Source organism: Papio anubis, chromosome 10 (assembly GCF_008728515.1).
Source record: "Papio anubis isolate 15944 chromosome 10, Panubis1.0, whole genome shotgun sequence".
In the NCBI taxonomy this organism is placed as follows: Eukaryota; Metazoa; Chordata; class Mammalia; order Primates; family Cercopithecidae; genus Papio; species Papio anubis.
This window is the reverse complement of record NC_044985.1, coordinates 88,150,476-88,174,749: the sequence shown is the minus strand read 5'-3', so window position 1 is coordinate 88,174,749 and position 24,274 is coordinate 88,150,476.

Genomic DNA, 24,274 nt, shown 5'->3' with positions numbered 1-24,274 from the left:
TTATTTCTCTGTTGGGACAGGTAAGTCGGTATTCATTCAGCATGGATAAATCTACTTTCCTCATTCTCTTTCCTTTTACAGTTAGTAAAGTAGCTTCTCAGATCTGCCCTTAGAATCCTTAATCCCAGTTAAAATAAAAACTATTAATGCGAAATAAGTCACAGGAATTGTTCTAAAGCAAAGGCATCTGGGTGCTTTCACGTTTTCCTTCCAGCAGATGTTGAATTAGGAAAAATTTAAAGTGATCTAGGAATTCCCTGAATGCTTTTGGTGATATGAACATATTGTGAAAAACAAGCTTCTATTAACACAGCAGCTGGACAAATATTGAGGACAGAAAATGGGTTTCAGCAGCCCGAAACTTTGAATAAGAGTAAAGGAGAGTTCAATTTAACTTGTTTTTGGATACTGTCCCAGAGCTCACGCTCTTCCTCCTTCTCGTTTGTTGTGTGGACATGCAGAAGACAAGGATATGATTTTTGTAACATGGAGCATTTTTAATCCCTTTCCTGTCACACTAAGTAAATAACTCACCGTAAAATACTCAGGAGATGACTCTAAACTGCAGTAGGATATGGAGCAATGTACAAAATGTTAGATGTGGACATTAATAAACCTAGCCAGCGAGTATGGTTTAGTAGGTTGTCATGGTACCAGAAACATGGGCGCCATTTAATGGAAGTTTTATCCTCATGCTTGGTTGTCTCTTAAATTGTGAACCCGTGAATCCTCTGGAAGCAGCTGCCTGGGAGCTACACTACAATAAAACTCAACTTTCCTCAGCCTCAAAGGACTGCTGCCTTTCAGCAAAGCCCAGGCTAGGGAGGTGGGTCTCTTCCAGCCCATATCTCTTTGTGATAACAGGACTCTGTTTTGTATTTTAGAGCAGCGGAACGTGAGTCTTAGGAAGGTAAAGATGTCTGTCCAAGGTTCCCCTGCAGGGCTAGTCAAGAATTACAGACCAGGAGTAGGACTAAAGCCTCCTGCCTTTTATTTCAATATTTCAGTGTTTCGACCTCCTCCTTGGACATTACTTATGTATGGAACTCACATACACAGAGAGATTTCTCAAAGACCTATATTTAAGGGTGCTTAGCTCAGCCCGGCTGTTCACAGGTCCCCGCTAGAGCTATGGCAGCAAGGAATGAAAACAAAGGGAGAATTTAATGCCTATTGAAAGCTGACTCAGAGCATGTAAAGGTGAAAGTGTGTGGTCGGAAGGCTTAGCTGCCTGTTGAGTTCTGTTATTCAATAACTCAAGAAGCCTGTTGTGAGCTGCTTTGGCTCTATTAACACATCTGGAGCTAGTGGCCATACGTTGGGGACTTTTTAGAATGTAAAAGTAGCTTTGTAGGCAAACTTGTGTTAGAATGAAATACTTCTGAAGAACAAAGGCTAACTTTATAGAGTGCACCTCTCTCTCCCTGACTCAGTTCTGGGGGGCTTTTGATGAAGTGTGTGCTAAACCTATATACTTCTTTGGAGGAGTAAAAATTGTCCTCCTGTCCTGGGTCGTGTTTACTTTCAACGTAACCCTTTGGATCTGTGAACAGATCCAAAAATCAAACAAACTAACAAAACAGTAAACAGAGTGGAGACTCTCCTGATATTCTCCATCTGCACCTAGTCCTATTCCCCCACCTGCTCCAGGCCCCATGAGGCTGACCTGTGGAGACTGCATTTGTGGGATCCCTTTACCGCTGGGTGTTTGGTTGGGTTTGGCCAGTGGAGGTCACAGTCAGGAGATGAGAGAGTAAGAAGAGAGGGAGAATAGTTATTTATTCTCTATGTCATGACCAGTTTCATCATTATCATCTCCTTTCATCCTTTCCCTCTCCAGATTTCTGGAAATAAATTCCAGAATGAGTTCATCCTGCCAATCCGGAGCCACAGTTTGGAGATGCTGCATTCCTAGATTGAAGGCCTGGCTCCTGGTGGACAGCCCTCTCTCTAAAGCTACTCTCTCCAGGTTCTGGCAACCGCAGCCAAAGGGCCAAAGGTAAATCATGAGGGAAGCCTGAGGCGAAAGTAAGGCAGCATAGAAATGAACCAGGAGTAATTAAGTGAATTAATAAAGTGACAAGTGTCTTCACTTGCCTTATCGTTTGTCCAAACATGGTACCTTCGTGGACCATTCTGAGATAAAGTTGGGATACACTGTCTTGGAATCACAATCCACCATTTCTTCCCTTCCATCTGGCCTCTTCTTCCTCATTCCCCTCCAGGAATGCATGGGCATCAAGGGTAAGGCTATTTACTAACCAAAATGCCAGTGCATGCCATTTTCCCCAACAGGAACAAAAGGGATTACAAGTCAGTCCAGAAAGGATAGACTCTTACCCTGGAACTTATTTCCAGAAACCTGCAGAGGTAACAGATGAAAGGAGATGATGAAGCCAGCCTTGTAGAAGGTCTCAGGACATGGAGGTGCAGTGAACTTACCATGAGAGGGTAAGTTCTGGGGAAACTGGCCAATGCTTCCCATAACTGGGGCAGATGCTCACTTTTGCTCTTTCTTCTCAGTGATGGTCTTGTTTTCCCCCAGATTACCTTTGCACTGACATCCCAGTGTTTGGACATGGAGGCCAAGACATACACATCGTTTGCTGCTAGATCTGCCTCTAGCCAAGCAGAAGGGGATCAACAGTCACTCAGGTTCCCTGCTGAGGTTAGGGCCAAAGCCACAGCTGTCTGTAGTAAAGGATTCTTTTTCTGAAGAGGAGGTAGCTCTGGTAGGTGGACACGGCAGTAATAATATCATCATAATAGCATAACCAGTTAATGAGATCTGTAATTGCCACAGTCAGTCTCAGCATGTTTCTGTCGCCATCCAAGTGATCAAAACCTGCCATAGAGCGCTAAGCCCTCCTGTTTTCAACCATTTCCTCAGCCAGGAGTGGGGATTTGTTTGCCAAAGGCAATATCCTAAATACTGAATCTTGATGATCATTTCTACCCTCCCAACATCTGAGAAGGCTGGAATTTCTCTCAGTTGACTACAGGTTGTGTCTGACTTTGTGAAGGAAGCTTTGTCTCCAGGGATTTCTTAATTGGGGTAAGAGAAACTGAAACACCTTCATTTATGTCATACCAACCTTTCCGAGAGCCCAAAGCATGTTAGGATTGTCGCCTTATTAATGTGCCTTACCGCAAAGCCCACAGAGCAGCACACACTTGCCTGGAAGGTGTAAGGCTTCAACTGAATGGTACATGCCACCGATACAGAGTCATTCACCGACACCCCCAGCCTGACCCCGCTTAGTTGCTGAGATCTGATGGGATCAGAGCAGAAGGTGACAAGGCTGTGAGCTTAATTAAGGGAATGGTTTTGTTCAATTCATGCTCATCCTTTCCCCCTTCACCCAGTAATTCTCACACATGCCGAGAAAATCACAATGAGGAGGAGATTATGACCTAGTGATCTCATTCAGGATGTGACATTATCTCATTTCAACAGCCTGGGAAGAGCAATGCCATTTTCAACTCTGGGAGAAATTTGACCAGTGACAGAACAAAATTTAGCCCAGACTTTTCACTTTCCTGTTTATCTCCAAGGTAAGGGGTCCCCAGCCAGCTGTGTCAGGGAATACAAACACCCTCCCAATCTCTAATAAACAGCTTGCTGACAATGAAGCCTCCCCAACCCCTTCTCTCCACAGGTAAGCGGAATCCACGTGTCCTAGAAGTGCGGCACATACACTCAAGGAAGGAGTAAAATATATAAAGTCTTCTCACTCCAGCATCTTTGCTTTTAAATTTCTTTCCAAAGAAGGAAAGGATTTCTGCCATCTTCACAAAACGGTAGAGATTTCAACCTCTTAAACATATTACTCAATATTAAAAGGACTTGGTGACTGAATAGCCTCAAGAGTACGTTGCTCTCAGCTTTCTGTCCTGACCTGTTTTTGGTCACTTTCATTCATTTGCTCATAGCTGGCTGCCTGGATTAATTTTCTGGACTGAATACATTTCCTTGCACTACCCACATATGTGACAAATAACTAATCTGACTCATCAAAATGCATTAGAATGCAATGTTCCAGTTACCGAAGGACATTTGAAATTCAGCAACTTGTCTTCTTACTCTTACCACCAGAGATAGTAAAAAATTACAAAGAGGTAGAGACAGCGATAGAGCCCATTTCGTGCCTAGAATTTGTACCAGCATCCTTGTTATTGCTGCGCCAGCAATCTAAGAAAAGTTGGACCCGCCTCTGTTTGTTTTGTACTTCTTAAAATATTTTTCAAATTAAACTTTGAAATATAACTGAAATAATTTCTGAGAAACATAGCATAGCCCAGACTATAAATCATCCAAAACAGCATTAAGTGGATATACTAAATATACCTAACACTGTTGAAAGTACCCTAAATATATCATTCCTCTTCTAGGATTTCCATATTCTACATTTCAACACAGGCCTTCTAAATCAGACGATAGTCGGGTTGTACGAGTAATAAGTCTAAATGAGATGCAAAAGAATATGTTGCAAAGAATGTGGTATAAGTACCAGTGTCTAACTTGGTGTAATGGACAATATATTTCAAAAATCTCCCAATATATGCAAGAAGTCACTAGAAAACAGATTTACAACGTGTCTCTTTGAAAGAAAAAAAAAGGTGATTTTTACAACTTTATTTATTTATTAAGAGACAGGGTTTTGTTATGTTGCTGGCTTCAAACTCCTGGACTCAGGCAATCCTCTTGCCTCAGCCTCCCAACCATTAACGGCTGGGATTATAGGCACATATCACTGTGCCCAGCTCCACAACTCTATTTTGAATTATCTATTAGAAACTAAATTAACACAAGGAGTGATCATGGAATCAGCATCCCAAGAATAGTAAACATAATTGCTATACATAGATAAATGCATTAAAACATTTTTACTGATATACTAGTGAATGACTCATAATTTCCTCAACATAGCTTTATCTTGTTATATTTTTTTCTCATGGCATTATCTTGCTCCTTTAGGGAGGGTCTCATGCACCTATGTTTTCACCATTACATGCCTGGAGGTCTTTTTTGAGGGTGGAGGGGAAGTCTGAATTAAGAGACTGCTGAGAACCCAAGAGCTGAGGAGTCAAACCTTGGTTTCCCATTGACTTCCTTCCTGAACTTTGGTGACCTACTCTTTTTTCTATGCCCTTTCTTTATCTATAAAAGGAATATTATGAGTGATTTGCCTTCTTGAATGATTGTGAAGGACAAAAGTAAATCTCATAAAGATACTGTAGAGCCTTTTCCCAATAGAACGTGTGGAGCTGATTTAGGCAGACATTCGGTGGCTTGCACAGAGAGGTTGCAGATGTTGATTATAACATCATAGAAGCTCATTGCTGATGTCTCTCAAATGTTCCTGGGGAGAAGTGTTCAGACACAAGCATCATACACCTGTGGCATTTGACTAGCTTAGTTGAGAGAGCAGCAAAGGAGTGTAGGCAGCATGGTGTTTCAACATGTGGGTACTGGGTTCTGGGCTCTGACTTCCTAGGTTCAAAACCTCCATCTGCCACTTCTTAGCTTTGTGCTTTGATGCAACTTATATAACCTTTCTAAGCCTCAGTTTCCATATCTTCAAAGGTGTTTGGTAGGAATAAAAGCAGTAATGCCTGTAAACCGCTCAGCACAGTGCCTAGCAAATATTAAATACTCATGCATGTTATTATTACTAAGAAATATATGCTAAGAGTTTGTGAATGTTCAGGAAGATGGGAGCAAACAAAGGAATATAAAGATGTAATTCTCCTTTTCAAATACCTGCAATCTAATTGGAGAAAAACCATATACATTCAATATGTAGTGATATAGTTTGGCTGTGTCCCCATCCCAATCTCATCTTGAATTGTAGCTCTCATAATTCCCATATGTTTTGGGAGGGACCCAGTAGGAGAGAACTGAATCATGGGTGCAGTTTCCCCCATACTGTTCTCGTGGTAGTGAATAAGTCTCACGAGATCTGATGGTTTTATAAGGGGTTTCCCCTATTTCTTGTGTCTCATTCTCTCTTGCCTGCCGCCATGTAAGACATGCCTTTTGCCTTCTGCCATGACTGTGAGGCCTCCTCAGTCACGTGGGACTGTGAGTCCATTAAACTTCTTTTTCTTTATAAATTGCCCAGTCTCAGGTATGCCTTTATCAGCAACATGAAAACAGACTAATACATGTAGAAATCACTACAGACTTTGTGGGGACTGAGACCAATTTTTGCTTATTAAACTTCTAGAGTTTGTCTTATTCAAGAAGTTAAGAGGATGGAAGATTTGGCTGCAACTTGGATAGACCAAAATTGGTTTCGGATTATCTAGGACTAATGATTGGTTATGTCAAAATTCCTATTGTACGGGGTCAGGTTTCAGAGTTTCTTAAAAGAAGAAAGTTCCTTTAGAGAAAATTCATAAGACTGCCAATTTTTGTGCTTTTCATAAGCAAACTATCTTTAATACATACTGTGTTAGAATCTTGAAAAAAAATTCTTCACAATTCAACATATGGCTTTTAGAAGAGGAAGGAAAATCTCCCACTGGGAATAGCTTTCAATTCACTTGCAAATCCCTTGAGGGCTGAGTCATGTCTTACTTTCCCTGAATGTCTAATTGGGCCTAGGACAGTTTGAGTTGGAACTCAACAAATTTTAATACAATTTAATCCAATTGAATTTTATAATGTGAAGATTTTTGTTGTTGTTTTGAACGTGCCTTGACAAAGGCAAAATGGGCTTGGAAGATGGCCGTGAGCTCTTTAGTCTCTCTTTGTCATCTTTGTACTGGAGATAGGGTCTCTTGAGCAAACAAAGTGACTGATTGGATACTAAAACACGCTCTGGTAACCCAGAGCTGCCCAAGCAAACCTTAGCTTTCCACAGACTTAATCCTTGGTATTTCATTCACCTATAAAGGGTTTTCCACATAAGAAGGGGTATATGGGAATTGAGGTGTATTTAAATCTTTGAGGGCCATGGAGAGTTTGCAAAAGCTTTCCCAGGTGATTCTTCACCAGCTTTCCACCCACAGCTCCCAGTGCACATGCCAGTTGGAAACAACCACTGCAAAATAACATCTTTATCGTGGAAGTCCAAGAGTTGACTTGTCATAAACCCTGCCCTGTGTGACTAGGAATGGTAAGATCATCTTTACTTTTATCAAGGAAACACATCACTATCCAAAATCTTTATTATGCCCAAAACACAGGTGGAAAAAAAATGTAAACTATGTTCTGACCCATGGGGGTGAAATACAAAATATGTAGATTACAGCTAATATGTCCCTTTGCCTGTTAAACTGAGGCATGTTCCAGAAATGGTTTGGGATTATGAAATACAAAAATACACAGGTATATACCATAGAGAACTCCACATGCAGGATTTTATCAGTGAGATCCTGAGAATGCTCTTAGCAACCAATCACTTCTCTCACAATTCTCCTCTTTGCATTCTAGATACAGGGACACTCTATGTTTTAACAAGAACATAGTTGAAACACAACAATCCTCTCTGGCCCAGTGTCCTGGAGAAAGGGACTCTTGAGAAACAAATAAAAGGTCTCAACTACCTTTCCCTCCTCCCCTGGCAGAGTTTTTACCCCTATGATGTAAGTTGACTTAGGTAAGATTTAGGCTGGGCATGCTTTCTTCTAAGAAGGCTCTCAGCTTGAAAGGGTAAAGCAGGTACTTTGAAAGAAAACATGGTGGCTGCTCATGGTTTAGGAACAAGGTCAACAGAGGCCAAAAAGCCTTGCTTTCCAAGTAAAAGAACAGACAGGAAGTTAGGCAGAAGCCAGTGCAGGAGCAACCAGGGAACCTCAGGTTGGTATCCATGTGCCCTGCAGAGCCACTGAGCATGGCTGAGCCATGTCCAACCTATATAACCATACATAGCAAGTGGCCCTGCTCACATCCCTAAGAAGCTTAAGCCAAAGCAGTAGGTGGTGGCTTCAGCAGAAGTGAGGGAGCCCTAAAGCCTGTTTGATAAAGGCAGGCACCCTCCATTGGAGTCAGAGAATCCAGATTGACAGAGTAGTTTTTATCTGAAGAGAAAGGATAAAACTGAAGCCTACAGCAAGAAGAATGTTCAACAATGGGGGAGGAGAGAGAAAAGAAAAAGTTAAATTTGGGACAAGGGATGTGTGATATTGTGATACAATAAAGGTATATTTGGTATCTGTCCCTGGGTGCTGGCACACAGCTCCTAAAACCCATGAAATCTCTTATGTAATGTGTCTTTTTGTATTTCTGATCAGCTTCTGAGTTGGGGGTAAGTAGTCTTGCGGGACTGAGCCCTTAACCTGTGGGATCTGATACTATCACCAGGTAGATAGTACCAGAAATGAATTAAACTATAGGACACCCAGTTGGTGTTTGCTGCAGAATTGCTGGGTGTGTGTGAAAAAATTCACGCACACACAATTTGGTGACCAGAGGTGAAATATTCAGTATTATATTGAGTGTATTGAGGATGAGGGTAGGAAAAACACTTTGATTTTTCCTGTTTCAAAAGGATGAAATTAGGGAAACAGAGAATAAAGGACAAAGACTCAGGATGCAAGAGGAGGCTGATAATAGTAGTATTAGCAGTTAATATCGAGCACTTACCATGTGCCATCTCTGCTCAGTCCTCACAAAAAGGGGCAGCAAAGTTTTCCGGTAAAGGGTCAGCCTTGCAGACCATATAGTCTCTAGCACAGCTGCATGGCTCTGACTCTGTAGTACAAAGCAGCCATGGACGATATGTAAATAAGCTGGCATGGCTGGATTTGTCCCATGGTAGACAAGATTTGGCCCAAGGGCTGTAGTTTGCCAACCTCTCCTCTTTAAGAGATGGGTAGTATGATTATCTCCATTGTAGACATGAAGAATGAGGCTTAGTATGTGGAGAGGGAGTGCTTTGGTTTTCTCTTGGCAGAAACACCAATAAAAGGCAAGCATGAGTATCACCCAGAAGAGACTTGCCCAGCAAACTGGGCAATGTAACATCGTATACAAGTAACCCGCATGTACCTGGAACCCTTCAGATAACCCTCACATTATGGCTGAAAAGATCCTCAAAGCAAAAAAATCAAAACTGTCATTAAACAGACCTTATAAGTGCTGGCTTTTAGGAGCATGCCGGGGCTGAGGATGTTAGGAAAAAAAAAAAAGGAATGAAGGCTGTTAAATTCCCTATGTTGCATTCTCGAGAGGAACATTCTATTGATTTTTTGCCCCTCCCAATGCTGGCAGTACAAAGTCATGCAGGAGGAGACATGACAGGCAGGAAGCAGGCTGTCTTCAGAGCCAGACAGCCTTGCCTTCAGGCTCCTGCTGGACCTACTGACCAGGGTACCATCTTTTGCAGTGAACAGATGGATCCTTGTCTTTTAAGAGCCTGAAATCTAGAACAGAAGGCACATAACAGATTTCACATTATCATGGATCTTCTTGAAGTGGCTTTGCTCTGGCATCTTTGAGACTAACATATTGGATCATATAGTTACTGTTGAAGTCTTGTGTCCGACAGTCCTTGCAGGCTAAGGTCTTCTGCTGCATCACTTAGGGTATTTACAACCCTGACACTGAAGAAATAAATATCACAGTGACAGTAATAGAGTCTGTATTTTAATTGCGAAAAGACTGGAAACCTTTACTAACAGAAAAAGAAACTGTGGAAAAAAGCAGAGTCATGGACATTACACTTACATATTTCTGTTTCAGCAAAAATTCTAAGATCACAACTTACTATTATTAGCTATTTTTTTTCAGCTATGGGAATTCATAGACATAGTCTATGATCCAGACAGGCTCCATCTTACCTTCCTTGGGTAAGGAATAAAACAGGAAATAACTTGCAAATCAAGATAGTGCTTAAAAGCCCGCTGATTTTTCTAAGAATTCTGCCCTGTATCAGAGAAAGGCAAGCACTTATGACTGGCATAAGGTACACAGGGAGACCAATACTTTGGCCTGCACCAGAATAAAGGGTTTTGCTTGAGGATGAGAAGAGGCCTCAGCTAAAGCTTATTCAAGTGTCTTTTAATTGTACTTATTTGACCTAATCCTCCCATAATGCTTCCCTTATCCCTAGAAGGGTCTGGTTGATGTGTATTCATCTTTTAGCTGTGACTTCTGCTCATGTAATTTGTTGTATAGATCCTGCATGGTACAATATGACAGCCATTCGCCCCATGTGTCTACTTAAGTTAAAATTAATTTAAATAAAATTAAAAATTTATTTCTTGAGTGGCGCTAGCCACTTTTTAAGTGCTTAATAGCCACACATGGCTTGTGGCTATCATATTGGAAGCAAAAGCATCGAACATTTCCATCATTGCAGAAAGTTCTCTTGGCTGGTACTGTCACTGTAGAATGACAGCTGTGGAGAGTCTAAGCACGCATTGCAAAGATGCCCTCCTGGGCACCTTCCTGCAAGGACAGTGAGTGATATGTCAGTACACTGGTTACTTATTGTGATGAAACTGATGAAAATGTACTCATGTCTTCATCGGCCCTTCTAGGGTGCAATACCGGGCTTGATTTAAAATTTACATTTGAACAAGGTAAAAAGTTCATAAAAGAGAGACTGAGAGAAAATACACCAAAACATCAAGTCTGATTGTTTTGAGTAATAGGAATATTGGCCATCATTTTGTTTCTGGCTATTCGTAGTGAGGTGTAGACATTTTTTGTCTGCTCCTCCCACAGTGTATGACTCAGGAGTGTTACTTGAATTCCTGGAACCAGCTATGCCTGAAGTCAATCCATTCCAGTTGGACTTTCTTCATTCTGTGAGCCACTTAAGCTGATTTGAGTTGGGTTTTTATTACTACCAAGTGAATACTAATTTTGCTATTTTTTGAATTTCTGTATCTTCTATAATGTTCATTTATTTCTCCTAAAAGTAGAAAAAAAAACTTTGGAAATTGCATGTGATAAACAGTGTGTTCTATTATATTTTGTACATCATCCATGTGCTGATATTCACGAGCTCTAACAAAGCAATTTTTCTAAATAAGCTAGAAGTGATTTCCAAAAATCCACAAGGAACACAGTGTAACATGCCAAAATAACTTTGTTTATTAAAAGGAAATTTGAGGCAACTGTTATTGCTGAATTGTTTGGAGTCCTGGCAGAAATTCTCCCCAAAAATATGATTTGAACTTCTTCAGTAACTCTTGTTGTCAGACTTGGGTTGTAAAATACAGAGTAACATCTCACTTGATCAACAAAACCCATATTAGCATAATTTATCATTAGAAAGCATTCTCATTTGCTAATCTGGCGAGGTCCAGGGATACTAAATCACAATTTTCCATTTTAACAAATGAGCCTATTTGCAATTCTTCTAACACCCATAGTTTTGGCTGATCAAATGCATCTACCAGACTTGGCTTCAAGCACAGGCTAGAGGGAGTTTGCCCTGGGATATTTTGGTTGGCGATGCTACTGAAAAGATTTCAAATTACCCCATTTTACAAATCCTTCTTCCCTTTTAATTGACTAGCCAGCAATAGAGTCACATAGGTATTTATATTTCTCACCTTGTTTACAACTCTGTTAAGCATCAAATATCAGTGTTCCCTTGTCTATAATTGTTGAGACACCTAGTGAAAAGCAGAAAGAAAATAGCACATTGCCAAGGCCGCCCATAGTGGATCCTCCTTGAGTTATTCCTCAGGGATTTCCAGGCTCTTTCACAGATCTTTTGGCAGTGGGCTTGACTGGGCCTTTAAACACATTAATCCTTCCCTTGAAGTCACACATTCCACAGCTTGTTTAGAGGTGGCTCCAATGGCAGGATAATGTTGGTTGGAATGTGCTGCCTGCTGGCCCCTCAGACTCCCCCCTAGAGATTTCTCACTTGTTTGCTACAGCAACTACCACTGTGATATTGTGCTCCCTCTTCAAGGGGGAGACTGACTTGCCCTACAGGGTCATCTAAGGGCAGGACCATTTGCAGCTGTGCAGAAGGAAGTGCATGACATGAACTCATGAGATGCTCTTAGTACCTGTAGCCTGTCTTCCTGCTATTGTTACTCCATGGATTTTCCCTTTGGGTCTCCAAAAAACATGACTTCTCATCTTTCCTCCCCCAAACTGGTTCCTTTTTTCTCAGCAGCCTCTCACTTGGTGTCCAAGACCCTACCGAGAGTGTGGGTTGTATAAACCTGGTATTTCTCTGGACCATCATCTCATGTGAACAATACTGTTGTCATAAGGGTGTATATTTGTCAAAGGGTCTTTATATTTGCTATCTCATTTGAGCTTCACACCCTCTCTGAGAACTAGAGAAGGTGGAATTACAGTCCCTATTTTAGAGATGAAGAGGCTATTACATTTTTTTCTACTTAAAACCTAATAGGACTTCCTTATTCTTTTTCACTTGACTTTTTGACTCTGAGACTCACCATGAACAAACACTCCAAAGGAAAGAAATGGTTGTGAGGCTTCATAACCCTAAGAAGAGTCGCAGATAATAGAGATAGTTTATCAATATTTCCCACCATCAAAAAAACAAAAAAGGTTTTATTAACTATCTGTAGCTGGGTACTCTTGTATAACTGCTTTAAGGAAAATAAAAATGTGTTCTTCTCATTCTGTTTCCCACTGGGAAAAATAGTTGTACAATCTGAATATTTTTACAATTAATAATAATTGTCACTCATATTTATTGTGATATTTTCCTGCATGCTAGGCACTGTGCTAAATTTCTCACATAGATTATATCATGTAATCCTCATGACAATCTTTTGAAGCATTTATTAAGGAAAATAAAGACTAAAATGACATTATTAAAGACTGTATGAGAGGAAATTTCACATCTGATTAAAAACTTGGAATTTGGAACTAGACTAGCTAGGTTGAATCCCTGCCCTCTCATTTGTTAACTTGCTGTGCTACAGTTTTCTCATGTTAAAGTGGGATAGTAATAGTACCTACCTTGAGGATTATTTTGAGAATGAATGGGTTAACATGTTTACACACATTAAGTATTACACTGTAAAGCTCTTAGAACAGTGGCTGGCCCAAAGAAAATGGTACATAAATTTTGCTGTGGTTATTACACAACTGTGTGACACTTAGCAAGTTAGATAATCTCTCTGTGCCTTCCTTTCTCAGTTTTCTTTCATTTGCAAAATAGAGATAATAACATTGCCTGTCTAATAGGGCAGTTACGAGTTTGAGGGAGGTAATTCTAAACTACTACTGTCTGGCACATTGTAAATGCTCAATTAATGTTAGCTATTACTGTCAGGCCTCTGAGCCCAAGCTATGCCATCATATCCCCTGTGACGTGCACGCATACATCCAGACGGCCTGAAGCAACTGAAGAACCACAAAAGAAGTGAAAATAGTCAATTCCTGCCTTAACTGATGACATTCTGCCATTGTGATTTGTTCCTGCCCCACCCTAACTGATCAGTTGAACTTGTGACATTCCTTCTCCTGGACAAGGAATCTCAGGAGCTCTACACCAAGTACCTTGCGATCCCTGCCCCTGCCCACAAGATAACAACCCCCTTTAACTGTAATTTTCCACTACCTACCCAAATCCTATAAAACTGCCCCACCCCTATCTCCCTTTGCTGACGCCTATTTTGGACTCAGCCCAACTGCACCCAGGTGATTAAAAAGCTTTATTGCTCACACAAAGCCTGTTTAGTGGTCTCTTCGCACGGAGTCACTTAACGATTACTGCCTTAGGTCCTAACTTGATATATTTAGGAACTTAAGTCGTCACAAAGAATCCATACCCTACAAGTAAAGCTCTGAACGCCAGACCACTGTTAACCATATTTAAGTTGCTGGATTCATCAGATTTTTGAGATAGTTGCACACAAACTCAATTTTAGAAAAGGTAAACAAAACTACTTACAAAATTACTTACGAATGAAAATAACACAGAATGTGACCACTGTCAGTGAAGTCAGTCCTATTGCTTCTCCTTCACCAGGCAGCTTGACCAGTTTAGCTTATCTTCTTGGTTAAAAACTACTTCTTGTAAGGAAGGTGGTCCTCAAAGTTGTTGCCACCTAATTGAAGCATTTGGTTTTTTAAAAGGTCACGGCCTTTGGCAGAAGGGATTGAGCAGCATAGTGAGCCTCTCAGGGATTTTGAAAACTTAGGTACCAAACAAAAGCACAGACAGACTTGCCCAATTCAACCTCCTATCGGAAGAACATATGGAATATGGGCGTTGAGAGCGAAGGGGAATCAGAACACATGCAGAGCTCGAAACTGCTCCTGGGTTTGGAGGATCAACGTGTATCAAGAAAGGGCTGTGTATGGGCTACCAACCAGCAGAAGCACGTCTCAGAGCCCAGGGAGCAGGTGTCTGGCACCTCTCGGATCTGGAGCCAGTTTCCACCTCAGCTGACATTTAGAAGGCATAATGGCAGTGAGTGTCTCTGCCAAGGATTGCCAGCATGGGATTTATACCGCCTGTGCCCACCTACTTGCTCCATGTGGAAATTTGCTTTCCCGCCCACCCAATTAAGAAAATGGGATGTAGAAGACCAGAGGGAGGGATGGTTATTCTATCATGGTTAGTTTCAGTCACAAAGTTTGTTTTCTAGCAGAATTCTGGGTTGCCACCTTCCTGGGAAACAGAACGAAAACACAAATGACCTCAATGTGAATTGTCACCCCTTTTCCTCTCCAAAACTTCACAAAATTAAGAATCTTCACGAATCACCACCTGCAAGTCCCCAGAGTGACCTCTGGCTGGTCAGAAATCCAATACGGTGACAGCATCAACAAAGGAGATTAGTCTGTACTGGTTTTGTGAGATCTGGTGTTGAATGAATAAAAGTCAGGGGCAGAAGCTTGCTCTTCTTTGTTTAAAGCCATGTCAGAGCATGCTTTGAAAGTGCTTGACTTCATGCTTGATGGGGTTTGCTCTGAGCCAGGCGCTAGAATGGATTGGTACTCACAGGCCTTTCGAGTCTCCTGCATGGAATTTCATTACTGAAATTCTTCAGGTCATTTCCCATGAAAGTCATTACCCTCATGACGCGCACTCTGGAGGGCTGACTCAGAGAGCTGCCATTGTCCCCTCCCGGGGTTGTGAGCAGCACCTTCCAAACTCCAGGGGTGACAGATCTGTTGCAAGAGAAGAGGTGCTATTTTTCTTGGAACAGAATTTGTCCCCCTGGAGATATGAGTGCCAGCAGCCTGGGAGGGGCTGATGACTGGAACAAAATTCCTATTAACAAAGACTCTGTGGGTCATGATGGAGAGACCCAAGTGTGCCCCCTAAGCCAAGGTGTAGATGAGTCCTCAGTGCTTTTGCTTAACAAGTTCTATGGGCCTTTTACTGCTGTGAGGAAAATACGTAGAAAACACACTAGCAGAACCACTTCTGTAACAGATCATTGAATCACAGTGTGACAACATATCTAAATATGTGGCAAAATTCTTCCAAAGTTTAGACTTAACACAGACGCAGAAGTCACCTTTGTCCAAAAGCTTTTCAACTTCAAGCACCATGGCGCCACACTGCTTCCTAGTGGTCATGACCCAGGCTGTGGTTTTTGGTACTCGCCTGCCAGAGATATAATTTGTTTAACATCAGTTTTTATTGATACAGTGAAATCTATAGCTTTTGCGTTAGCAGAACCATTAGTAAGTTGGGCTCTGTAGGTCTGAGCAAATGAAGCCAAGGCTTCTGTCCAAGACGTGCTGAGTGAGCTGGGCTTCTGACCCTCCCACCTGGCAGGGCCTCTCCCATTTGTTTTCTCACCCACTTGGAAAGAGGGACTTGGGATCTGGTGCTGGTGGTTGAATTTTTCAAACCCATTTAACATTCAGGAGTAACTGTGGCTTTTTAGAGGCAGAAATGCATCCTGCCAGAGCTGGCATTTGGACTTGAGCTGTAACTTCAAAGTTTCTTTGATCCAAGCCCTCACCAGTACCTGCCATCCCCGATTGGAGTGCTGAGTGATCAGTGTGGCCCTGCTTGTCCACCGAAGACACTGAGTCACTGAAAAGGCGCCGGGATGGGTTCCCACTGTGATTTTAAAAAATGCTCCATGCTCTACGAGTTTGTATTAGTTAATGTGGCTGCAATTAAGAAATCACTTTGTGATTTTGTGATTTTTGCCAGTCTTAATGGAGAAAAATTAAAAGAATCAAAGGAAGCTTCAAATGCATCTAAAACTGAAGTATGTTTTAAAGCCCCCAGTAAGTAATTTTTGTGACACTTATTATAAAATTATTCAGGAGACTGCGAGTTCCTTGAGAATAAGAGTGATAGCACCATTCTCTCTGGTCTTGATGGCATGATCATGCCAGCTGCCTCATCTGTGTTCATGACATGTTGGCTGTATGAGGAATTCATGCTTTAAAAATATAATACTTTGAAATCCTAAGCACTGGGATCTTTAACACACAATATTTAGGACCTCTGGATGTCTTGTCTTGTTGACAACCTGCTCAACTTACTGAATAAAGCTGAACATACTAAAACAGCATTTTGTTAATGTAGACCCCTGACCTCTTTTCTGAGCCCCTTGAGGCCATGTGGGTTGAAATTCAGGATTTCTTAGATTTTAGAAAAAGGAATGATTCTGGCAAATATGTCATTTATTTCCTAACACACCAAGGGATATCTGGAGCTCTCTACAATCAAACATTCATACATTTGCAGAGGTGCATATGAATAGCTGCCCTTGGTGAAGCTGAGCCTCCATGTGAAGGTGACAAATATATATAAATATAAACAAAGGCTCTAAATAGTCTTGTGTCAGTTCCAGTCCGGTTTCCTGCCAAATGAGTTAGGAAAAAACTTTTGTTTATCAGAGCTTTTTAGATTCTGGAATTATGAAGAAGGAATTGTGGGCCCATCTTCCATGTGGAATCTGTCCCCCACAAGATTGTCAAAATTAGGAACACTTTACTGTGCCATTTTTGCTAATTTCTCCCTGTTGATATATCTTAAAGTACAACTTGAATCAAAGTCTCCTATATAATGAGTTCCTCTAAGGATTAGCAGGCACCTTAGGAAGTTATGTTTTAAGATTCTTTCTTTCATCTGCAAATAGGTTAAACCAAACTACTATTTTCCAATGTAGAATATTCTTTCAATTCATTCATTCATTCATTCATTCATATCAAACATTTATTTAACACTTGATAAGTGCAAGAAATCATGCTAGGTTCTGACATAATCCATAAATGCTGTGCAAGTAGTAGGAGTAAAAACACCAGAATGCAGGAATTTAAACCATTCAGCATAACATTCATGAAAAAGTCAAACTTAGGAGATAGCCACTTTGAATCAAGGCAGTCAATATTATTGAAACAAGAAACCTGGCCTCTTGAGTTTCCCCAGACATCACACGACAGAAGATGCTTTTACCCCCAGCCACGGTCAGGAGGCAGTCATATTACTGAGGGGTAACCTTTGCATTCTAAAGAAGCAAGCAGGAAAGAAGGAGACACTTAGACAGGTGTCACCTTCACATGCAGGCTCAGAGCTGAAGAAGGTCACGCCAGAACGCTCCAGAAGCTGTTATTTGGGAACAGAAAGGGATAAAACACAGCAGACAATATTGCTAATCTCTAATGCCTGGGAAGCTTTATGAGGGACAATCAGATTAGTCGGGGACCTTGGGTTACTGTTTTCAGGAGGATAAAATCCTCACAGTCCCCCATTCTTACCTAATCTTTGCCTATGGTATGTTGTAATTAATATCCATGAGTTCTTCAGAATTCATTGAGAGAGAGAGAAGGGAAAATTACTTCTCCGAGGTTTAAAAAATCAAGGAATGAAATAAAGATTTCAGAGATATTATGTGGGGCAAAAAGGGCACTAGAATGTATGGGGGCGTGGCGGGGGCGGGGGCGGAAACAAGAAAAGGTTACTGGGTAAGAAGAAATAAGACATTGACCCGAAGTGGACACATGAACCAAACTATAAATTAAACACATCCTTCTCTGTGTTGCAGAAATCTTCCTCGTTCTTTTGGGGATGCCTGGGTTGTGAACAGTGCTACAGGATGGGTAATGACAAAGTGACTTATTCCCAGGCCCTGGATGTCGCATGGGAGTGAGCAGATGAGGCCAGCGGCAGCCTCCCTCGGCTGCCATGTGGTGGGCTGGGCTCATGAAGAAACCCTTTGTTCTTCCTCTCAGTTGCCACTACAGTTGCTCTGTGTTTTATTTTCAATTAAATTTCTACTAATCCCAAACTACAGAAAAACATAGCTGTTGGCATTCCTCTTTCCCTTCTGAAAACAATACAGTCTGCAGAGAAACTTTTCATTGTACAAGCCCCGCCTTGTACACACCATAAAAGACGCATATGCCACCAGTTTGCCGACAAGTGCTTTCAAAAAGGTGCTTAATGGGCCCCTGGACCCTGGGCTTCCAAGGCAGCCTGTGAATAGTGCCTCTTGTTAGGGCAGTTGCTATAGCAAGCCCTTGTTTTTAATTCAATTGCACAGTAAATAATACTTTATACATGGTGGGAAACAAATGGTCACTTTAAATTGCCCGCTCTTCATGTGGTCAAAAAGGGGCATTTATGCTTTGAGTAATGGAGCAGAGCACCTGCTTTTTCAACACATTTGGGTTTCAACTTTTTCCCACCTTACAAGGTATTGAGGCATAATGTGTTCTAAACACTTGTATCAATGTGAAATGGAATTTTATTAACATTTTTAAAAATCAAGTTTTACAGGAACACTTCCTAGTTTGTTTGGACTGAGGTCTAGAGGGGAAGTCGTATTTCTTTCTCCTCCACAGACGCTCTAAGCGCTACATTCCTTGACATTGAAGAGATGTTTGTTCCCATTTAAGGGACTTCAGGGAGAAAACTGTAGCACCAAGAAACAGAAAATGTGGTTTGGTAAGCATCTGTATCACATGATAAATAGTCGACAGCTTTGGGAATATCTGATTGTTCTGGAAACCTAGAAAAATGGGAAAGGGCTGAAAGAAATCAGAAGGAGACAGAAAGGGGGCACCCCTCCTGGTAACTCACAGCTGGGATGAGGGTCAGGAATTGTACACTTCTGGGGAATAAAAATAAAAGGAACATAGAGGTTAATAAAATGGGGACATACTCCTCTCTCTAGACACAGTGAGGTGAAAATTACTTATCACCTGCTAGAGTGGATGTGAGAACAGGCCCGTGACCAAGCGTGTGGCAGGGACTATTTCGTAACGGGTAAGCAATCTGAAAGAAGGCCTGCAACAGGCTTCCCCGGGCTTCCTCGCAGAGCAGCATCTTGTGGCTGCTGACTCCTCATTAGAGGACAACAGCTGTTTCTCACTATAATTAGCTCACAGTTCAATAGTTAGCTCCAGTCTCTTACACCTGTACCACACGCAACATGGAAATCACGGAAGCACATGTTGTTTTTTTCTTAAATCACCTCCACTTACACACATTGTTAAGCATCTAATAGAAAACAACCATCCCTTCCCTAGTTCTTTTCCTCTTTGGATTGCTTTTTAAGAGCAAGTTGGGAAAGTCTTTGTTTTTATGGGCCCCAGTTCCCATTTCCAATCTCACCTCCATGCTCCACAGACCCCCTGAATTAAAGAAGGTCTCCAGCGTTGTCAACCAACCCACCATGCACCAGACCATAAAATCTGATTTTCAGCCACCTGCAGGATGATGGAGGGAAGAGGAAACTGAACTGAGGAAGGGGCGGGAGCAGATCCGCAGCCGTCCGCTGAAGATGGTTTCAACAGAATTCTTTGGCGGGTGGAAGGGTGCAGAGTCTCGGGTCATTTCCTATGAGGTCTGCGCTGTATAGGGGGAATCTGTAATCACACTGCCTCACAGTTCCATTAGTGTCAGAACTCATTAGGAGCCCAATCCACTCGACAGCGGTGGGCACACAAAAGAAAGAACCAGCCAAAGTCTGCAGACTGCGGAGTAGTTGTTAGAATTGGGGGGCAGGCGGGAAGGAGGGATTGTAAAATTCCCCACTGGGTAATTAGAGTCAGCAGGGGAGCAGATAGGCGATAGCAGGCCTTTCATTTCTCTCCTGGCTGTTTTAAAGGATTGGCAGGGGTTGCTTTCTTCCAGGGGTGAGGCGATGTGTCATAATTCACAAAGAAAAATGATTGTCAATTTGTGCCCTGTTCCTGGGTTAATGCGAGGAGGCGGACTGTGGTAACTATTGTTATTAGTATCCAGTTAGGGCAAGGAGTAGAAGGTGACATGAGGCAGCTGCCTTGGGTGTGGTTAACCAAAGAAACTTACAGAGTTGATTAGCTGACATCTAATCAGTTAATATCACAGGTTCACGTTCCTCACGCATTGGGTAAGAAAACGTGTGAAGGCTGTGGAGGCGTGACAAAATATGGCAGCACTATTATCTATACCAACTTGCTTTGGCATTACAGTATGATTTTCTTCAAATTCAACTGCAGCAGCAAAGTTAATAGGTGATATAGCTGAAACAGACACTAAATGGTTCACTCTGGCTCTTGTGTTTGCATTTGATGACAGTTTCATAAAATATAAAAACTCATCCACCCAAAAAGGATTTTAAAAGTTTTTTGTAACTGAGGCATAATCTAGGTGCAATAAAATTCATCTATGGTGGTGGGTGCCTGTAATCCCAGCTACACAGGAGGATGAGGTAGGGAGATTGCTTGAGCCCAGGAGTTCAAGTCTAGCCTGGGTCACATAGTGAGACCTGTGTCTAAAAAAAAAAAAAAAAAAAAAAAAAAAAAAAAAAAATCCATCTGTTTGAAGTGTGCAATTTCATGAGTTTTGACAAACATGCGCCTTTGTGTAATTATCACTACAGCCACATTCAGAACATTTCCGCCTACCCCAAAAGAGTTTTCTCCTGCCCTTTGCAGCTAATTCTCTTCCCCAACCCCAAGTCCCAGCCCCAGATAACCACTGATTTGATTTCAGTCATTATGATTTTGCCTTCTCTAGAATTCTATATAAATGGAATTACACAGGATGCAGCCTTTTGACTCTGGCTCCTTTCAGTTGGTGCTTTCAATATTCTTCTGTGTTGTTGCATTTTCAGTGATCGGTTCCTATTGCCTGCTGCGTTGTGTTCCCTTGTATGAATGTACCACAGATTGTTTACCTGCTTGCCAGCTGAGGACATTTGGGCTGCTTCCAGTTTGGGGTTATCATGAATAAAGCTGGTATGAACATTTAGGTACAAGTCTTTATAGGGACATGTTTTCATTTCCCTTGTCAATCTTCCCTTCTGTTATCAAATAGGAAAATAAATAAAATCAGTCTCCTTGACTGATCATCCCGCTGGTGACAGAGTGTCTGTTGACCTAGCTGAGTTTTGGGAACCAGTATAATGCTATACGTTTCCGAATGTGGCAATGGGGAAAGACAAGTGGTGAAGGAATGAGAGTTGTAGGTGCCATCTCTCAAGGAGGCATTCAACAGAGACCCTGGAGTTCCAGGTAGACTTCCTGTGTTTGTACTGTGTATGATGTGGTCAAATTTGAAATCAGTGTGTAAAGCTTGTGTAATTTCCCAAACAATAGAACTCCATTAAGCACAAAACTCAAAACTTTATTTGAATAGCTTATAATCTAAAAAGTCTAGTGACTATAAAGGTGTGCACATATCAAACGGAAGTACAAAAAGTGAGAAGATGGCCGGGCGCAGTGGCTCAAGCCCGTAATCCCAGCACTTTGGGAGGCAGAGACTGGCGGACACCTGAGGTCAGGAGTTCGAGATCAGCCAGGCCAACATGGTGAAATCTCGTCTCTACTAAAAATACAAAAATTAGTCGAGCATGGTAGTGGGTGCCAGTATTCCCAGTTACTCAGGAGGCTGAGGTAGGAGAATCACTTGATCCCGGGAAGCAGAGGCTGCAGTGAGCTGAGATCACACCACTGCACTCCAGCCTGAGCGACAGAGTGAGACTCCGTCTCAAAAAAAAAAAAAACAAAAAAAAATAAGTGAGAAGAAATAAAGCTGAAGCACTTTGTTGGAGCTTCATTAAAATAACATTTCTGAAGACCTTGGGGAATGGACTACTAGACACTGACTGGAAAGTAATGAGATGCTTTCCAAAAAAAAAAAAGCCTATAGAAGTTAAAGGACAGAATGGTCCATTTTTGTATTCTGAAGCTACCATTCAAATAACAAATTGGCTCCGTTTGTGTGTCAAAACACATGGCAAACTGCCTTGCTTTGCTGAATTGACTCTTAAAAAGCCAAGCCATGTTCTTTCGGCTTCATACAGCAGCAACGTGAAAAGCTGTGAAGCTGCGGCAGCGCCTGGGTGGATGCCCTGTGGAGGAGACCGGGAGGCAGCTGATTCTCCTATTGCTCTTTGTGGCCCACTAGCTGGCCTTCATAAAAATGACCTTTTTGCCAACAGCAATCACGTCTTTCAGTCCTCCCAAAACTAGAAAGGCACAGAAACAAGAAACCTTTCTAAGCATCCATTTTTAAGCCAAAGCTTCATTTTCAGGAACACCTGAAACCCAAATGATTCTGCTTGCATTCTGTCTCCTTAGCTCGTTTGTCAGGGTCCTGACCTTAACTTTGCTATTATACATTTTGGAATTTCTGGAGCCCAGGTTTACCCTGAGGGAAAATAAGAAAACAAATAAGCTTTAAAAAAATTGTTTTGACCTTACCCTACATCCTAAGGTCACCACTGAAATACATCAGATTCAAAATCTGCAAGGTCTTAAGGTCAAGCTCACAGGAAAGTCAAGAAAACTAGAAGCTGTGAAGGACATAGATCTGCTGAATATATTAAGCTCGCATATGTGTGTGTGTGTCTGTGTTTTCCAATCCTCTAAGGTAAATTTATACCAAACCATACAGATGTACTCTTTTCTGTTTATTATTCCCAGGTGTGTAATGGAGGTTAATGTCGTACAAAGGGAAAAAAAAAAAATCTGGAGTTTGACAGCACTTGCCTTATTTTGTTTTAAGGCAAAACAAAGAAAATGAAAGCTTGTTCTTTGGGCCAGGCTTTCTCACTCCCTAATTCTACCCAGACTGGATCGTCTTAAATCTGATTTGGGATTTGAGCATTATTTGGATTAGCTCATTAGTGGGGCACCGTTCTGACAAGTCACTAATCTGGGGCACTGGTGCACAGCACCATGACAGTTTTATGCTGAAAATGAGAAATCTAATGAGATTAGACAGATCCTAGTGCAAATGCTCTAAAGGTACTTTGCATGGAGATCCATGAGCTGGGGAATGCAGGAGACGGGCAGATGGAGGCATCAGACTCAGCTGAGCTAGAACACAGCAGCTGCAACACCCACAGTGATTTTCTTCTGAAAGGCAGCAATGTCACACCTTTTCTAAGCAGGTTCTGTGGAATATCAAGCAATCGTTGAGATTAAAAAATAATAATAATAATAATTAATTAGTTGGTGGACAGGGGGCACAGTGGGAGGAGCTATGAACAGAGAGGAAATTTTATTGTAAGACTCGGATGCAGTTTCGTGTCCCTGTGATGGGAGCAGAAACAAGTTACAAGGTAAGAACTAACTGGCAGCTGGGACCAGCAACCTGTTATGTTTTAAAGTTACTTGCCCAGTACTGGTTGTAGAGAAAAGCTCCACTGTTGCTTTTTCCTCTGGTACAGTTATTTTCTTTCCTCTCATTAACTTGTGATTTTAGTTGTTTTTAAGCTAAACCAAACATGCTGGTTCCCTTTTGCTTAGAATGGAGCTGTTGCTAAGATCAGAAAATGCTGAACTCCGACAATGCGTGATTTATAATGTCCAGATGTGGCTATGGGGCAGCAGACAACACACAGTGGAAGGGGACTTTGTGTCTCCCCCATCCCTTTCCCTCCTCGTTGACTCAAAGAGGAAACAAAAGTTTCCATGGTATTTTCTTGCTTGTAAGTGGAAAATCAAGCCATTAGCAGAGCCCAGGAGTTGGCCCCCTGGGATGTAATTCCTTCTTCATATTGTGCTTGTCTGCCACCTTGTGGTGACTTTTAGGGCTCCATGAAAGACCCACTTGTTAATATAGCTCCCCCCATTGAGTGCCCTTCCTTAAGCCTAGAAGAAAATTCAGTCTCAATCCATTGTGCAAATCATCTTTAAAATGAGCATGTGCAAGACAAAAGCACATGCATTTCAGTAAATGTTAATTACTTACAAAATCAAGCACATGGCTTCTTTTGTATTCTTCCTTGCCAGGCAATGAATGAGCATTTTGACTTAAAAGTCAAGAATTATCATCTAAGTATTTAGAACTGAATTCAAGACAGAATTCTACTTTCTTATTTTATCTTTTCACATGTGTTTAGGGATTTAGAGGAGAAATTCAGCCAGAAACCAATGGATGATACATTTTAATGGAGTGCC